Genomic DNA, 16,690 nt, shown 5'->3' with positions numbered 1-16,690 from the left:
GACACTGTGACTTTACAGTAAAGCTGGACAACTTTTAGCTTCATTGTCGTGTCAGCCATAAGAACGCTTTTCAAGAACGGTTTTAGAGGTACAGTTAGACGGCAACTAACGGAATATTACCTTACCTTCACAAAGAAATATCAGTAGTAGAATATTAACAAAATTCAAACTTTTTCATACAATTAGATCTTCCAAAAGCAAACTTAGCTAATGGAGAAAAGTAATCCATAAAAGTACTTTCAAAAACTATTCTACGCATTTAACACGTTCCAAAAATGTATTTAACTAAAACTAAACAAAACAGTACATTGAATAACAGAATATTATTATGTAGGCACATTAATGTCTACGTGCAGAACAACGAGAACACTGGATATAAATAAGAAATACCAGACCCTTTCTTATCTGTAAACCGATAGGGCAATATAGGTAACAGTTTTACAAAATTATTTATTTACGACATTAACTAATCAATTAATATGATGATTTAAATAATATTACATCATAATTTTATATAAATCCGACAGAAATAAAATAATCCCTAACATTACGCCGGAAAGCGGAAGTAGATTTCACCGGTGCTAAATATGGGATAAAAAAGATTTCCACCTTAAAATTAAGTAAAACTTAAAATTTACTCAATACGACAATGGTTGCACGTGAAAAAAGTTTCACACGTTTAGCATACGACAAGCTATCTTCTTACAAGTCCGGCAAACTTTTGGGCATCCTTGCCGTAAGGGTTGGTCACATAAAACATTGTTTTAAACAAAGGTTTTAGGCAATGTTTAGAGTACTAACGACCGACGACTTTAAACCGATTCGATACTGTGCCTATTAAGGGAGGTATGATAGTTTTGTCTTCAAAACCCCATATTTCCACCCCCTGGGTCAATGGTTGGTGATATAAGAAAACTTTACTTAAATACGTTTTAGGCCCTTATCCAAAGAATAGTAGGAACTTTAAACAAATTCGATATTTTATTTAATAAGAAAATTAGAGCGATATTTTGTTTTTTTCGAAAAAGCCCCTCCATTTCCATTCCCATGCTCCGTTTTTGGCCATTAAAAAACTGAATCGAGATTTTCGGACGAGTTATTTTTAATGAACAATTTGAAAGTGACTGACGCAAAATTACGGCAGTTATCGTGCCCTCAAGAAAGTGAAAAAAAAAAAAAAATATATATATATAAATGTATAAACAATTTTTTGAGCTGACGGTAGTTTTGGGGTCTGGAGGATGTGAAACGCGAAGATATGTTGAAACTTTCCGGAAGTCGTATCATGGTACCCATTACAATAGGTGGCTTTCTTACGAAATCTACCTAAAACATTAGATTGTTCAAAAATATAATGAAATAATCTATTTTGTAATTTGGGGATTTTACCCATTTACAACCCCTTAAAACTGGATAATTGATTCGATTTGAAAAATATATATTTAATGTGAAAATAAAAACAATAATTATTTTTAATTATTAAAGATCTTTAACTGATTTTTATTTAAAGCCCATTTAAAACAATTACTGGTTTATACTAAACATCGGCCTTTAATCATTTAATTATAGTGATGCGTTAATATTAAAGTGTTAGCTGTGGTATTCTATCTGCGTTGTAATATAATATAATATTAAATTTAAACTTGTTTTCGTATTATGTTTTATTATAAGCGTGTCTTTACAGGTGTATTATTCGTATTTTTTTATAAATTTTGTTTTTATAAGATAGGAATTTTTTATGTTATTACGTTCTATTAAATGAAATGTTTTATCTGTTTAATTTTTAAATTGCAAATGTAATATTTTTTTTTTACTTTAGATCAGAACACTGGTTATAATTATTATATTTTCTAATATGTTGAGACGTTAGAATATAAACAACAACATATATATATATATATATATGTATATATGTATATTAAAGTATATATATATATATATATATATATATATATATATACATATACGGAGCTTTTTTACGATATACAATAAGTGGTAATTATTTTCATTGGTTCCAGAGTTATAGCTGAATAAAATTTTAATTAACGAAATATTTAGATCTTAGGGGAAGGCACATCAGTTCGAAACTGATTTCATCTCCGTTTTTTAACTTTTTTTTTAATTTAACTATATAGATTTATTAATAATTATTAAACTCTCATTGTAAAAAAAAATTACGACGGATAATAATTCAATATTAAAAAAAAAAAATCAGTGTTTTTTAATGAAATAAAATTTTATTTACTGTTCATTTAAAAAAAAAAAAATGTAAATGTAATTTAAAATGCGTACAAGTAAGTTATTTCTTGTCCACATCAGATTTTTTTAACTCTAATAAGTTATGAAATTATAACAATTTACTGGCTGGAATTAAATTTTTATAAATGAAGAATTGTGTTTTGATTGTTAAATGGGATTAAAAAGTAGAGTACTCTTTTATGTTCGATGTAATACGAAAACGAAAATAATTAAATTTTAAAAGACATTTCTTTCGGTTGTGATGTATTAGGAAAGAGTGAATGTGACGTTGTTATGTTCCGTCAGCACAATGTCTAAGACACCAGCTTAGTTTGATGTTGGCAAACAGTACCGCGCTCTAGCGTAGGCAGCTGCAGTTGACTGGACTAGCGATTACAAGATAGGTTAGTTCGTGTTAGTTGTGCCGGTGTAGTCGCATAAAATATATTTGTCAGTGCTTATTGCGAGTGTGTTTTTTAGTTAAAAAGATTAGGTTTTTTTCAATTATATACAAAATATTGAATTTGAATTATAAATTATAATAAGTATATCGGATTAAATTGTTTAATTTGCAGCTTAAGGTGAGTTATAATAATTTAATTTAGATTTCAATTACTATACTTTAAATAACTGTTGCATTCAATAAAGATTATTTCTAATATATTTATGTTAAAGAGCTTATTAGTCCTTTTATTTTGTTAAATTAATATAAAACGTAATTACTGTATTACTAAAGATTTTCACTAAACATTTGTATTACTAAATTATATATTCCCTAATTTGGATTTAGTTTATTTGGTATCACCAATATTTGTATATGTTCTGTAACACAAATACGTCCATTTTGTTTTAGTGAAATGAACAATAACCAAAACACTGTTGTATGTATGAATTACCTTATTGGAATCAGACAAATAGTCTGATGTGAGGCTGTTTAAGAACAAACAGTAAAAAAATAAAAATTAGTAACCTCAAATATAGTCGTTGAAAGTTAAAAATAGATAATAAATTTATGTAACAATTAATATGATATGAAGTGACTTTATTTAGGTAATCGGTAAACTGATGAAATGTAGTAACAGATATTATCACAAAGATATAATTTTTGTTAGTAGTTATCACAAAATTTGGATTACTTTAATCGTTTCCAGTTTAGCGCTCAAATGTATTTGATAGAGGCATAAAACATGATCTTTGTTTAATATGCAGCTTTGTTTAATATTAATGTATATTGATATACTCAACTAACCAATCAATTGTGTGCTGCCATTGTCACAGAGCAGAATGATTTTCTAAATAAATTTTTATTTTACGTTGTAATTTCACTATTTGTTTAGCAAGTTCTTTTATATGACGGAATTATGTCATCTTCCAGTGGAAAGGAACTTTTAATTGTTTAAATTTGAACAGAATCCAACAATTATTTGAGAAATTAGTGGTCTTTTTGAAATTAAAGTTGCCTTTTTATTTAAAATAAAAAAATGAGCATGGAAATTTTTGTCAGAAAAATATTCTAAAGCATTTGATGAACAAGTGATCAGAACCCAACTGAATAAAATTCTACTTTCCTATAATCAATAAGTATACTAACGTTATTAATAGAACGAGTACCCAGTCACAGAAATTCTAACTAAAACCTTAGCTTGGGAAAAATAGAAAAACGGGTTAGAAAAGACAAATAACAGAAAATCAAGAATGTGTAAAATATTTTTTATTTGCGTTAAAATTATTTTAATGGAAAAGGAGGGTAATAATGCATTTTATGAAGGAAACTAATAAAATAGAAAGTATTATTTAACTTAATTAATACTATTATTTTAATTTCTAGCTCAATTTTTTACCAGTAATTTTAGTGAGTGCATTACATGTTTTTGGAAATCATTAATTCTGTTCTAACTTGTAAAATAGTTTTTAATAAAAGTTATTTCTACTATATATATTTTTATCTTATATATTGTAAAATGAAAAATAGATTCTCCGTTTATTCTTAAATAAACAAAAAACACAATTTGTTAGGAATAATAAACTTTCCGATTGTTTCATGATTAAAATTAGTCAATACTTTTCAACTTAAAATTATTTATATCTCCACTTGTTACAATTTTTTACTACTTTTAAATACTTTTTTCATAATATTATGTTAAAGGTAAATGAAATTGTTATTAGAAAAATTGATTTGTTTGAAACAATGGGAATTACAAGGAATAAAAATTAAAAAAAAAAAAACATGCTAATGCTTGTGTATTCCTTCAAGAGGTAATTTTAAGTATTATGAAGTTGTAACACCCAATGTTTGTTTTATGTTTTATTATAAGAGAATAGTTTCTGTTCATAAAAATAAAAAGAACTGTCGACTCAATTAAAATAAAATACCTGCTGATAAATCAACCGGTATATATATATATGTGTGTGTTTTTTAACTAAACTGCGATTATACTGGAAAAAAGGGTCTCATGGCTTAAGGACCACCAACATAAATATATAAAATAAAATAAAAATATATAAATTTTGTTTGTGAGGCTGATAAAAGACCCGATTATATTAACCTAACCAAACTTAACCTACGCTCGCTTTGCTCGCTAGTCAAGGTTAGCTAGCGAAGCGAACGTAGGTTAAGTTTAGTTAGATTATATTTATTTATTATATAAAAGCAAACATGTACACACAGTATAGGCCTTTTATTTATTACGAGTGTATAGGCCTTTAACAATGGATGACGTTTACGAAATAAGGTAATTCTGTGTCAACAAATTAATGTTTAATTCGTTATCGAACATATTTTTTTATTTTTCTACTTGTTATTATTTTTCTTTTATTTTATATATTTATGGTGGTGGTTTTATAACCCATGAGACTCCAAAAATATATTTTCTATAAAACTCATTACTTTAATGAGTGTATGTTTAATTTAGGTAGACTTTTTTTAAATTATTCCTTAAAAAAATTCTTATATATTCCTTTAAAATCAAATTTGAATGAGAGGTATTACACTTTAATATTAAAGATGATACGTTCATTTTCATTAATGTAATAGCCTCGTAAATTCGATGTTTAGTTTTAGTGCGGTCTTATGTTTAACGGAAACAGACGTCCCGCTTATTTCAAGAGATGTGTAAATCATTGTTGACATTACAGCTACGGGATTCACTACATTGTCATCTGTTATAGTACATTAGTTACCAAATTCGACTGTATTTGACATAAATCTGACGTTATTCTGGTTATAATAATTTTAGTTGATGCTAATAAAGTAATATAATGTAATATCGGTCGTAGTATAATTAGATGGAATGAATTAATAGGATTAGGAATTATGCCATTATTTTGTAAATTATTAAAATTATTAAAAAAAAAAAAAAATTTAATCATAAGCAATTTAAAAACTTTGTTACTAAGCGCACTCACTATTATTGGGATTATTATTAAATGTGTACACTATCCAAGGTGATTTTTTATTATCTAAAATTAATTTTATTTCGATTTATTCTTTCCCCAAAAAATAAAACCATCCAAATTAGATTTATTTAACTATTTATTTTTGCGGGTCACAGGTGTACGTAAAATTGCACTAATGGATAATTGTTTATATTAAATGATATTACTTATTTTTAATTCCTCATTCATCTACGTGAAATTAGAATAAAAAATATAAGAAAGTTTTGTATTTATTACACTTTAGCTTTTATTAAGATTCCTGAACAATCAACTTCCATTCGTTTGGCTCCGAAAGTTTCCAGTGGCTTTCCTTTGTAAGCACTTAAAAGCAGAACACAACAATGTGCTTTAGAAATACCATTAAAAATTTTATAAAAAAACAATTATGAAAAACAAAAATGAAGTGCCTTAATTGCTGAACAATGTTCTGCAACTTCGTCGAACTTTTAACTGCTTCTCTTATGTACTTACGAGTGTATTTTATTTACCCAAAATAATTATTTGTGTTTTTATTATTATTTTTTATTATGATTTATAGAATTAATTCAATTCATGATAAGGAGAATATTCATCTTAACTATTTATACTAATAATAGTTGTAACGTAAACAAAGTGACTTTTAACTTTATCAATTGTAAAGTGAAATTTAAAGTTTTTTTTTTTTTTTGATTACGTCATTGGTTTATCCCCCTCCCCGGAACTACATCCGCATTAAGCATTTACTCAGCTCCAGGGGGTGCCATCGCCTCAAACTACCTCGTCTGTAACTAAAGTTCCCCCAGGTCTTTTAATTATACGCCATGTCTCTGATAAGAGCACCCCAAGAGATCCCCCTACCTGGTCCCGGTCTTGACGCGACGCCTCAAATGGGGAGCCCCAAAGAGATTCCCCACTGGGACTACGATCTTACTTTGCTCCCCCCCCCCATGTTGAAGGTACAAAGGAATCCCCGTCCATTCTACGAGAGTGGGACACCTAAGCGGTCCACCCCTCCAGGACGGGGCTGTCCCTACCACAGGCCCTCCACAAGCAAAGGCGACGAGACTCATATTTTGCTGCTGGCCCTGCAGCCCCGACAAAAAAATTTGACGTTGATCAAGAAATTGCTCAGAATTACCAAATTTACAAATAATTTTTGTTTCTGACAGATGATTAATACTTTTAAGGTTTTATTTTAAAAGCAAAGTTGGGTTCATTTCTTTCATACAATTTAGTTTGGATGTCAGCCGGACAAATTTTTAATTGTAATGAATTAAGCCCATTTACTTATCTTATAAATTATGTAGTATTTTTTCTAATCATACATTTAACTGTGCGCGCGCGCGCTCGTATTACAATTCATTAAAAACATAATTTTTCGCTTAGTGCTATTCCTTTTTCTTCTCACCTACGTTAAGTACTTTCAGACTTCATCTCTACTTAAGTTGTTCATTTCCACTTCTTTAGAACGATTTTCTTTTAATGAAAATTTAATTAACATTTTAAAGCTGTATTGATAGATTTTTTAGGTTTTAACCTCTGTGTTGGAAATAATTTTTTTTTTGCCGATAAAATCTGTTTGAAGATAAAAGAATGTATTATTATTTTGATACAATTTTTAAATGTAAAATTATGATTTTTTAATAAATAAAATTGAATTTAAATTATTTCCTTAAGCTAGTCATGAAGTTCAGATTTTACTTGTTCACTAATTATATTTTCATTGCTGTTTTTATATTTTTCATATTATGTTTATTTTTTGAAATATGAGAGATTTATTTTTGTCACTATTGATTTTTTTAAATTGTCATGTGTCATTTAATTGAAAATTGTGTTTATTTTCTTTAATATTGTCAACATAATTAGATGTGTTTACAGCTTGTGAAAGGGTTTTAAAACTTTATTCCTACGTAGAATGCTTTACAATCTTATTGACATTATATTACGTAGATATCAGGTATCATGTAATAATTATATTTTATATTTATTTGAAAATCTGATTTTTTCTTGTAGGTTAACAGTATGATGACTAGTTTAGGTAAATAATAAGTATAATTAAAATTATTCAAGATTCATAATTTGAATAAAAAATGTATTTATAAATGGTAATTAAGTTAGTAATTAGGTATGAAACTTGTTTGCTATTAGATTATAACAGCAGTAAATAATCCATGTTATTACATTTACTAAGATAAGCATATGTATTATCTCTATGATTTTAACTTTTTAATTTTGTTTTTAATTTTTTACAAAAAAATGAATTAATTATAAAATGTTTTTTAGATGCAGAAAATTCTGTAAAAGTACTAAAATTTTTCAAATATTTTTGCAACAATTTAAAAAAAATTTCAATTTTGCAGAAAATTACAAAAATGAGAAACCCGTAAGGGAGTAAATATTTCGTTTTCTTTAATCTTATTAATTAACATATCTGCTGCAATAAAGGAATTTATTTGTATGTATGTACATATTATTATTATAATTATTATTAAGTGCGAATTGGCCTACTGGGGACCACGCAACAAATTCATTTTCATATTTCTCTTCTTTTCTATACTTACTATGCCATTTTTGCAAGATGTTCAGCTGTAAATTTTCTTTTTTTTTGTTTTCTTATCCTCCTAGAATTTTTAAATTCAGATATTTCCTTGTAGTTGCTTCTATCCAGCGGATCCATTTCCGGAAGTCCTAGTTCGGTTAAATCTTTCTTTATTTCTTCGAGCCAGGGATTGTGAGATTTTCTTTGGCGTATAATTTTAAAGATTTTTTGGTGCGTCAATTGTCATTCATTCGTATCAAGTATTCAAAAAACATTAGTCTTAATTTTCTTATTTCTGTTGTTATTGTTTTAATATGTTGATAGATCTTTACTTATGTTAACCCATTAATCACCATATTTCTTGTTTCTCCATAGAATCTTCCTTAGGATCAATATTTCTTTTCAAATTCCACCTAGTTCCTTGTTTTTGATAAAAAATATTTCTGCTTCGTATTGTATTTTTGTTCTTATTGTATTGCAGTATCTCAATTTTGCGTTTCTAGAGATGTTTTTTTTGTAGTACAGTTTCTGTGTTAAGATTTGAGTCCTATTTAATTAAAATATTCAATGTGTAATTGGTTCCTTCTCTATTCCACTGACCGTTATTTTTTCTATTAAATATTAAAAATGATTTACTCTTTCTATATTTCCTACGTTATGTATGCTGTATTACTTCCTTTATATTAGTTGGACATGAATTTAGTTTTCTCATTTGATATCTGTAAACCAAAATATGAAATATTAGACAAACGATAACTGTTCAGTCTTGTTGAAATACTTCAAAAACGTTTCTTTATATAACATACTGACTCTTAGCTGAATAACTTCCTAACACTTCGTTCAAACGTTTCTTTCTAATTTTCAGTTCATGTCACTAATATTTAATTTATCGATGATTTGATAACTATGTTTTTTTTTTATTTCTGAAAAATCTTTACTAATAATTTTATCTTTTATTCCTAACTTACTAGTTTTATATTTCTAATTACTACGAGGGACATACAAATAACCACAGAACAAGAAAACATACAATTGCATTTAAATTACAATGGAAAGTACATAAAAACAAAAATCAAATAAAAATTACCATTGATTTATTTAGCTCTGAATTAATTTATTTACTTAAGATACAAAAACAAGCCGATTAGCAGCAACAGTAACCTGTACATTACCGTTTTCCAGTATTTAATAGCAAAGATTATTTAATTTTAATAAAAATAATAATATGTGAAAATATTAAAGTTTTTTTATATGGAAGTGAAACTTGGAAAATCGGAGTATCTGAGAAGAAAAGATTAGAAGCTTTTCAAATGTGGTGCTATAGGAGAATGTTAAAAATCAGATGGGTGGATAAAGTGACAAATGAAGAGGTATTGCAGCAAATAGATGAAGAAAGAAGCATTTGGAAAAATATAGTTAAAAGAAGAGACAGACTTATAGGCCACATACTAAGGCATCCTGGAATAGTCGCTATAATATTGGAAGGACAGGTACAAGGAAAAAATTGTGTAGGCAGGCCACGTTTGGAGTATGTAAAACAAATTGTTGGGGATGTAGGATGTAGAGGGTATACTGAAATGAAACGACTAGCACTAGATAGGGAATCTTGGAGAGCTGCATCAAACCAGTCAAATGACTGAAGACAAAAAAAAAAATTAAAGTTTTAATTTATTTTTAACGATAAGTTTAAAATGCTGATTCATCTAAAAATAATGACATATAATTACTCCAGTGGAATCCGTATTTTAAACAGTTATATATAAAAAAAATAAAAACATTATAAGATGTTACAAATATTCCCAGATTAAAGGAAAGATGCGTTTGAAAATTGAAAATGACTGCTATGTGTATTCCAATGACACTGGTTGTTAAAACTGTTATGACTGAATGAAGGAGACAATTCATAACACAAAAAGTTAAAGTTTTATGATATGAAAACAGTTTTCTTCAGCATATGGTTGTATGCCCTAAAGCAGGCCTTTCAACCGTATCCATCTCCAATCTCTTTTATTTTCCTATTAAACCTTTAAGATACTTATAGCTTCCATTTCCCTTTTTAGATCATCTATAATTTCTGTTTTTTCCGGTTTCTTTTTTATATCTTCTGCTACTCCTCCTTGTGCTCTTTTAATCTTTTCCTCTCATTAAATGTCCCAACCGATTTACTTTCCTATTCTGAATAGCTCTGCTTAGGGTTTCAGTCTCGTTCATTTTCCTTATTATTTGTTTTTTTTTTTTGTTATTTACTGTTGAATATAATTTATTTTTATGCAACCGCAATATATTATTTTAATTTAATTTTAACGACCTATCAATTATAGTTTAAAATGTAGTTGTATATTAATTTTTAAACGTTTATTTATATATCTAAATATCTAAAAATGCTTTCGGTAATAAATTTAGAATGGTAACATACTACATTTGTAACAAATTTTTAACAGAAAGATAGAAAAACCTTTCATGTTTTTAATGTTATTTAATACCAATGAGATAGTAGTTTATTTCTAGTTAAAAGTGTGTAATTAACATTACAAAAAATTAATGAAAAAAATATATCATAAATAATATGGAAGAAAGTTAAGTTTTCTCATTATTTTTTCTTAACACTAATGAAATTTAATATACCGAATTACTACCGTAATATTAATATGTTTTCTCTACAAAAAGAATTCAGTTTATCAATAAGACAATAAAAATATAAAACTAAAATAAACTCAAAGATAATGTTCTTTTTTTTTCATCTACCTACCTGATAGGCATTTCTTAAAATTAAAGTTTTGCCTGATAAAAAATAAATGATGCCTACTATAATTTTCTGATTCACAGTATAGATATTAGAAAGAATATAATCGTTAAAAATAATTAATATTAATCGTAGAACAACTATACTAGCTGGTTAAGGATAATATTTATCTGATTTTGTGAAAAAAAAAATAGGTTATTGACCCCTTATCTGTTAAAATATATTAGTTTATAAAGGTATTATAGGAAATTAAATTCTCTTTATTTATATTTTTTCGTTCTATTAGCAAATTTTTATAGTAGTATTTTATTTTAAATTGGATTTTTTTCAAAAAAATATTAAAACCTTCTTATTTAGTTTTCACTAAATTATTTTAAATAAAATATTTCATTTACCAAAGATTACGAAATGAAAAATTATCTAAATTTATTAAAAACTAGTTAAATATAGTTGATTTAGAACCATTTAAGATTACAAGTAAATGATTCATTTATTATCGTAATATTTATACAAAAATTATTTCTTTATAATTATTAAAAAGATTAATTTTTTTTCCTAAAGTGTACATTGCAATCTGTTATAGTGAATAATAAGCAACCTCCTCTCATAGCGAGATGAAGATAATATGTATAGCATGTATATAAGGTAGAGTCTTGTACAGATCAGGCCGACCAATCCTGAGACGTGTGGTTAATTGAACCCCAACCACCAAAGTACATCGGTATCCACTGTCTGGTATTCAAATCCGTAAAGACGCAACTGCCTTTTACATGGATTTGAACCTCAGAATCTTCGACTTCGAAAATCAGTATTTAAACAACCAACGTGTTAACCACTAAAACCAGCCCAATGGGCTAAAAATTATTTGCGATATATTCTTACAGTTTTATTATTATATTTTTCATATTCGTGCATTAAAAAAAAAATGAAGGAATAATTGGTAAAGAAACAGAAATGAGTTTAGAATTTAACGATCATCTGGACGAGAAATCGATTTAAACGATAAAAAAAATCAATTTAAAAATCGATTTGCAAAGAATCGATTTAAATAATTCCAGCTGGGCAAGAGCTCAGATTGTCTACGATTGCAGAATGGCGGAATATATAATGTATTTTTATTATAAAGTTTTCCTACTAATTTCTTTAAGTTTCACGTTTTTTTTTTTTTTTACAGAGCATTTAAAGATTTATAGACTATTACGTTGTAACCTAAAAGATCTAAGTACTAAATAAAAAAATGTAAGAAATAACTTTGAAATGTTCTTTGTGAACAAGATTTGTTTTTGTAATATTCCGTGTACGTTATTTACAAAAGAAAACTAGCTAAGGATCGCCAGAAGATTTTTTTTTCTACAAATAAATAAACCATTATTAAAATCGTTATGTTTAGTCGTGAATAATGATTAAATAAAAAAAAATTCCGTCTTCAAAAAGTACCTTCTGTTTTTATTGAAGTTGTTAAAATGAATAGACGTACAGAAGATTAATATTATAAATAGAAAAGGCGTGAAATTGACATACCATGTGAACTTCATTCTATGCATGTTAATGTATATTATACATTTTTTATTGATAATTAATCTAGAAAAATAAACTTATTGTCAACATGAATTTTAATTAAGTCCCATGTTATTATTTGATGTAATCCTCTTAATTAGTGAAATTTTAATCAAATAATAAGTATTTCCCTATTATCGCGTGGTAGGTCGACTCTATAATTTAATTATTTCTGAATGTGTTCAATAAATTTAATTAACAGAGAGCAACATGCCTAAAGGAAATGTTAAAAAATGTAAAAATTTCGTTACACTTTGTAACATTTTTATTGAATCTTTTTTTTTTAATTAGTTAAATTTACTACGACTTATTTTTTTTTCGTTTCAATAAAAAACGCTTTATGTTTTCAGTTCCTTGTTAAATATTTTTCTCTCAGACTCAAATTACCCCGGATATTTTTACTTTTTACAAAAGTCAGTTTTAAAAAATGTTTGTGTAACATTCTGTAAAATCAGCTATACTGAAACACAAAAAATAAAATATAAAAAATAAATAAATAATAATAACATAACGTAAGTTATTTTAGTAAATATAAAGAATTGTTAGACTAAAAAAAAGAAATTATGTATTAATTACTTAACTTTCAGTAAGTTGTCTTTAATTTTCGATTTAGTACATCCAAAATGACATTGTATGTTTTTTTTTTTTGTAAACATACCATTAATTCTGTCTTTATATACAAAAAAAAACTAGAAAAAATAGATTTTTTTGCAATGTGTTTAACTATTGTTATAATAATTTTTTTTTTTTTTTTTTTTTTAATTTTGTAACTTGATTTATATTTATAAGTACCTGTATTAAGTTTTACTTTGTACCTATCGGTAACATATAACAAAAAATTGATAGACGAAAAAAATAAAAGAATATGAAATAAATATAAATTTCTTTTAAACATTTAAAAATTGTTAAGTGGTAACGTTTTGTCGACTATGATTTACAAGATAGAAATTTTTTACAAAGATTTTTTTTTTTAAATCAACATTAAAAACAATGAAAAATATTACTTACTTCCAATCGAGAATTTAACAATAAGCTATAGGAAACATAAGTAGCGATATGCTGATTGTATGAAACATAAATAAACTTGAAAAAATTATTGAAAACGACAAGTCATAATAATTTAGATATTTTTCGATGAAAAACTTCAATATATTCAGAGAAAACGGGAACTTCGTAATTGTTACGCTCGTTTCTCATGCAGTGACAACAGTTCTTTTTACGACATACTTATGGATTCTTTAGCTACTTCTTTCTATGATAGTTCGTTCTTTATAACTCTTATTTGTAGCACCCACTCAACCCTCTTTTCTTCATTTAATTTGAAAACTTGACCGAAGGTAGTTAACCTGTCCTACTTCTTTTGAAACAATTTTATCTGAAATACCGAAATAGTTCCAAAGTATTTTTGTTCTTATATTAAATTTATTCATTTATTTATATACTTGGAAAACATTAAGAATTTGAATCTTTATTTTTGACGACTATGTATGACATTTCATAGATGTATTAATTCAAATTAAGTTGAAATTAACAAATATTTAGAATTATAATTTTAAAATCGTATGTAAAACTTTATACATGTAAATTATGTATGATTAAGAACTTCCATTATTTCACTTGGAGTTAATCAAGTGTTTTGATTTTAATCCAAAAGTTCTGCATGATACGGAAGAAAAAGGGCACAATGATTATTGAAAATTCAATTCTTGTAATTTTTATTGAATTCACCATATTTCAGAAAATAATATTGTTTAATTAAATTTTGTTGTATAGGTTTTGCAAAAAATTCTACCAGAAACTCCAAAAAATAGTTTTAGGTAAATAAGTGTTAGAGGTAAGATATTTTGTTGATATATTACTCATTGTCAAACTAATAAATAAATGTGATGAGTTATATAGAGCTTTTATCACTATTACGTTGATAAATCACCGAATCATATTTTGTATTTTACAGATTTTTCAACTACCTTAAAAAAAAGAATAGAAAAAGTTATTTACAGCTGGAGACTAACTGTTTAATTAAGAATAGTTTATCTTCGAAAATATACATTTTTATTTTTTACTAGCCGGTTTGGGGCTAGCTTTGCTTGCCCAACCGTCTAGCCAGGACCCCGCAGGGAAACTATTACTACATATTACAAATAACAAAAAAATTTTCATGCTTTATGGAAACCTGAAAAAGATAACCTAACTTACAGAAGACAGAAAAGTAGTAACTATGGTAGCTAAGTACACAGACGACCTTTGATGAGGAAAACTTCACAACTTTATTTTTGTTGCTGTGATAACAGAAATTAATTAAATTTTTAATTGTTAATTAATTCTTATTTTTTTAATTAATATCTTAAATTGACAATTTTAGACCAAGGCTAGGGCCTCGGTCTATGGTTTAAAACCTTCCCTGGGGTAACAGGAATGTATCCTGAAAATTTGAAAGCAATCGTTCGGTTGGACTCACATTACTCTTTTAATACAAAAAAAAAAAAATTGAAAAAATCTTAAATATTTAATGAAAGTATTTTTAGTTAGGCTTTCATGAAATAACCACAAAATCATTCCATTTCTCAAACAGAAAATGTAACTTTCAAACAGAAATTCTAATAGAGTTTGAATGAAATCTGCATAGTAAATTATTAATCTTAGTTAAACGTACAACTTTAGACTTTATTCTGTTGATTTCCTTATCGCTTTACTGTATATTTCAGTGAACACATCCATACCCATCCACTACAGATCCGCAATCCGATTTAATCATTAGTAACTACTTCATCAAATATTAAATGTTTAACGAGATTGCTCATTTAATTCGTTTACTTGATTTGTTATTCAAACTGATCACGCTTTACATTATTGCTTTCTAAAACGTATCGAAAATGTTTTAAATAAAGTATACTTTTGAAAAAAAATATTTTAAGTTGAGTATTACACAATTGGACTTATTTTTCCTTAAAATTGTATACTTCTGTTTAAGAAATCTAGAATTTATAACGTTCTTACTACTTAGTAATGGTTGGGAATAGAATAGAATAGAATAGAATAGAATAGAACAACTTTATAAAATGCCATACTTTACGTGGAAAATATTAAATCCTAAATGTTTATCTCATATTAACATAGATAGTCGGATAAAATTCATAGCGGTGGTAATCTGTTCAGTGAACGTCTGATTCTCTTTTTGTATTTGTTTTACAGTTAATTTTTTACGCATATCCGCATATCCTTTCCGTTCTATTTCTGTCTTGTATGCGCGTATTTTATATTAATATCAACTTATATAGGTCCTTGAATTTTATCTGAAGTACTAATAAAAAATAATACATTTAAAAAACTCAATATAAGAGAATGAAAACTAACATTTTAAAAAATATCAATTTTAATGACGCTAATCAACTTTTTGTATTTTGATTTTTACTTGAAGAATGATGTTTTCTTGGACCTAATTGAAATCGCCATGCATTTCTGTATATAAAATTTGTTATGAAGAGTAAATTTCAATTCACTATCCACTGCTGTATTTAAAATTCCTTATGAAGTGTAAAAGCCATCTTATTGGTTAGAAACAGTATGCGGAATGTTTTGCTTGAATTAAACAATTTAGTTACAGAAAAAAATATTTCTGTTAATGAATTTAGAAAATAATTTTCCTACAACATTTTTCGATATTCGAAGCAAGGAATTTTTTAAAAGTATTACTTTTTGAAGTTTCTGTAATGTTATGTCATATATTATTTTATATGAAGAATTAAATTTGTTCAAATTTTGTGATTTTTTTCTAAATGATGTGGTTGAAGGCTGTGTAAATAAATAGTTTGCTCCAACTTAAAACAAACAATTAAAAAAAAAATTAATTGTTACTCGTTAGTCAGAGAGCGATCGTATTTCACACACACTTTTAACATTTTCTCTTTAAATACACAAAAGTTGATAAGCAAAGTACGTTATATCAGATATCATTCCACGTTATTCTGAATACGGAATCAAAACTTATGTTATTTTTGATATCGTTTATTTTAGGTAAATTTGAATTCCCCTTAACTGCTTTTAAATATTAAAAAATGTGGTAAAAATAATTTGATATATTTTACACATTACTTTAACTGCTCACCCAAATAAGTATTGAAAAAAAAATCATTGATTTGGAATGATGAACTTACCCGTGGTGAAGAATCCAGTACATACTTATAAAAGTATTTAACGCC

At 26.5% G+C, this 16,690-nt stretch overlaps 2 protein-coding genes across 6 annotated transcripts in view; one reads left to right on the top strand and one right to left on the bottom strand.

Annotated features, from left to right (window-relative positions):
• The window catches only part of LOC142322266 (N(4)-(Beta-N-acetylglucosaminyl)-L-asparaginase-like), an 869,152-nt gene that overhangs the window by 249,848 nt on the left and 602,614 nt on the right, over positions 1-16,690 (top strand). Inside the window, exon 1 of one of the 4 annotated variants that reach the window (XM_075361163.1) lies at positions 2,666-2,819. The exons of the other annotated variants lie outside the window; for them this stretch is intronic. The gene's annotated coding sequence lies outside the window, so the exon portion shown is untranslated. Of the gene's footprint in view, positions 1-2,665; positions 2,820-16,690 lie in introns of those variants that run through there. 4 annotated transcript variants of the gene reach the window in all.
• The window catches only part of LOC142322267 (zwei Ig domain protein zig-8-like), a 694,854-nt gene that overhangs the window by 477,827 nt on the left and 200,337 nt on the right, over positions 1-16,690 (bottom strand). The window lies entirely within an intron of this gene.

The sequence above is a fragment of the Lycorma delicatula genome, chromosome 3, assembly GCF_047948215.1.
Source record: "Lycorma delicatula isolate Av1 chromosome 3, ASM4794821v1, whole genome shotgun sequence".
Classification (NCBI taxonomy): Eukaryota; Metazoa; Arthropoda; class Insecta; order Hemiptera; family Fulgoridae; genus Lycorma; species Lycorma delicatula.
The sequence above is the reverse complement of the archived record's forward strand: the minus strand, read 5'-3'. Positions and strand labels throughout refer to the sequence as shown.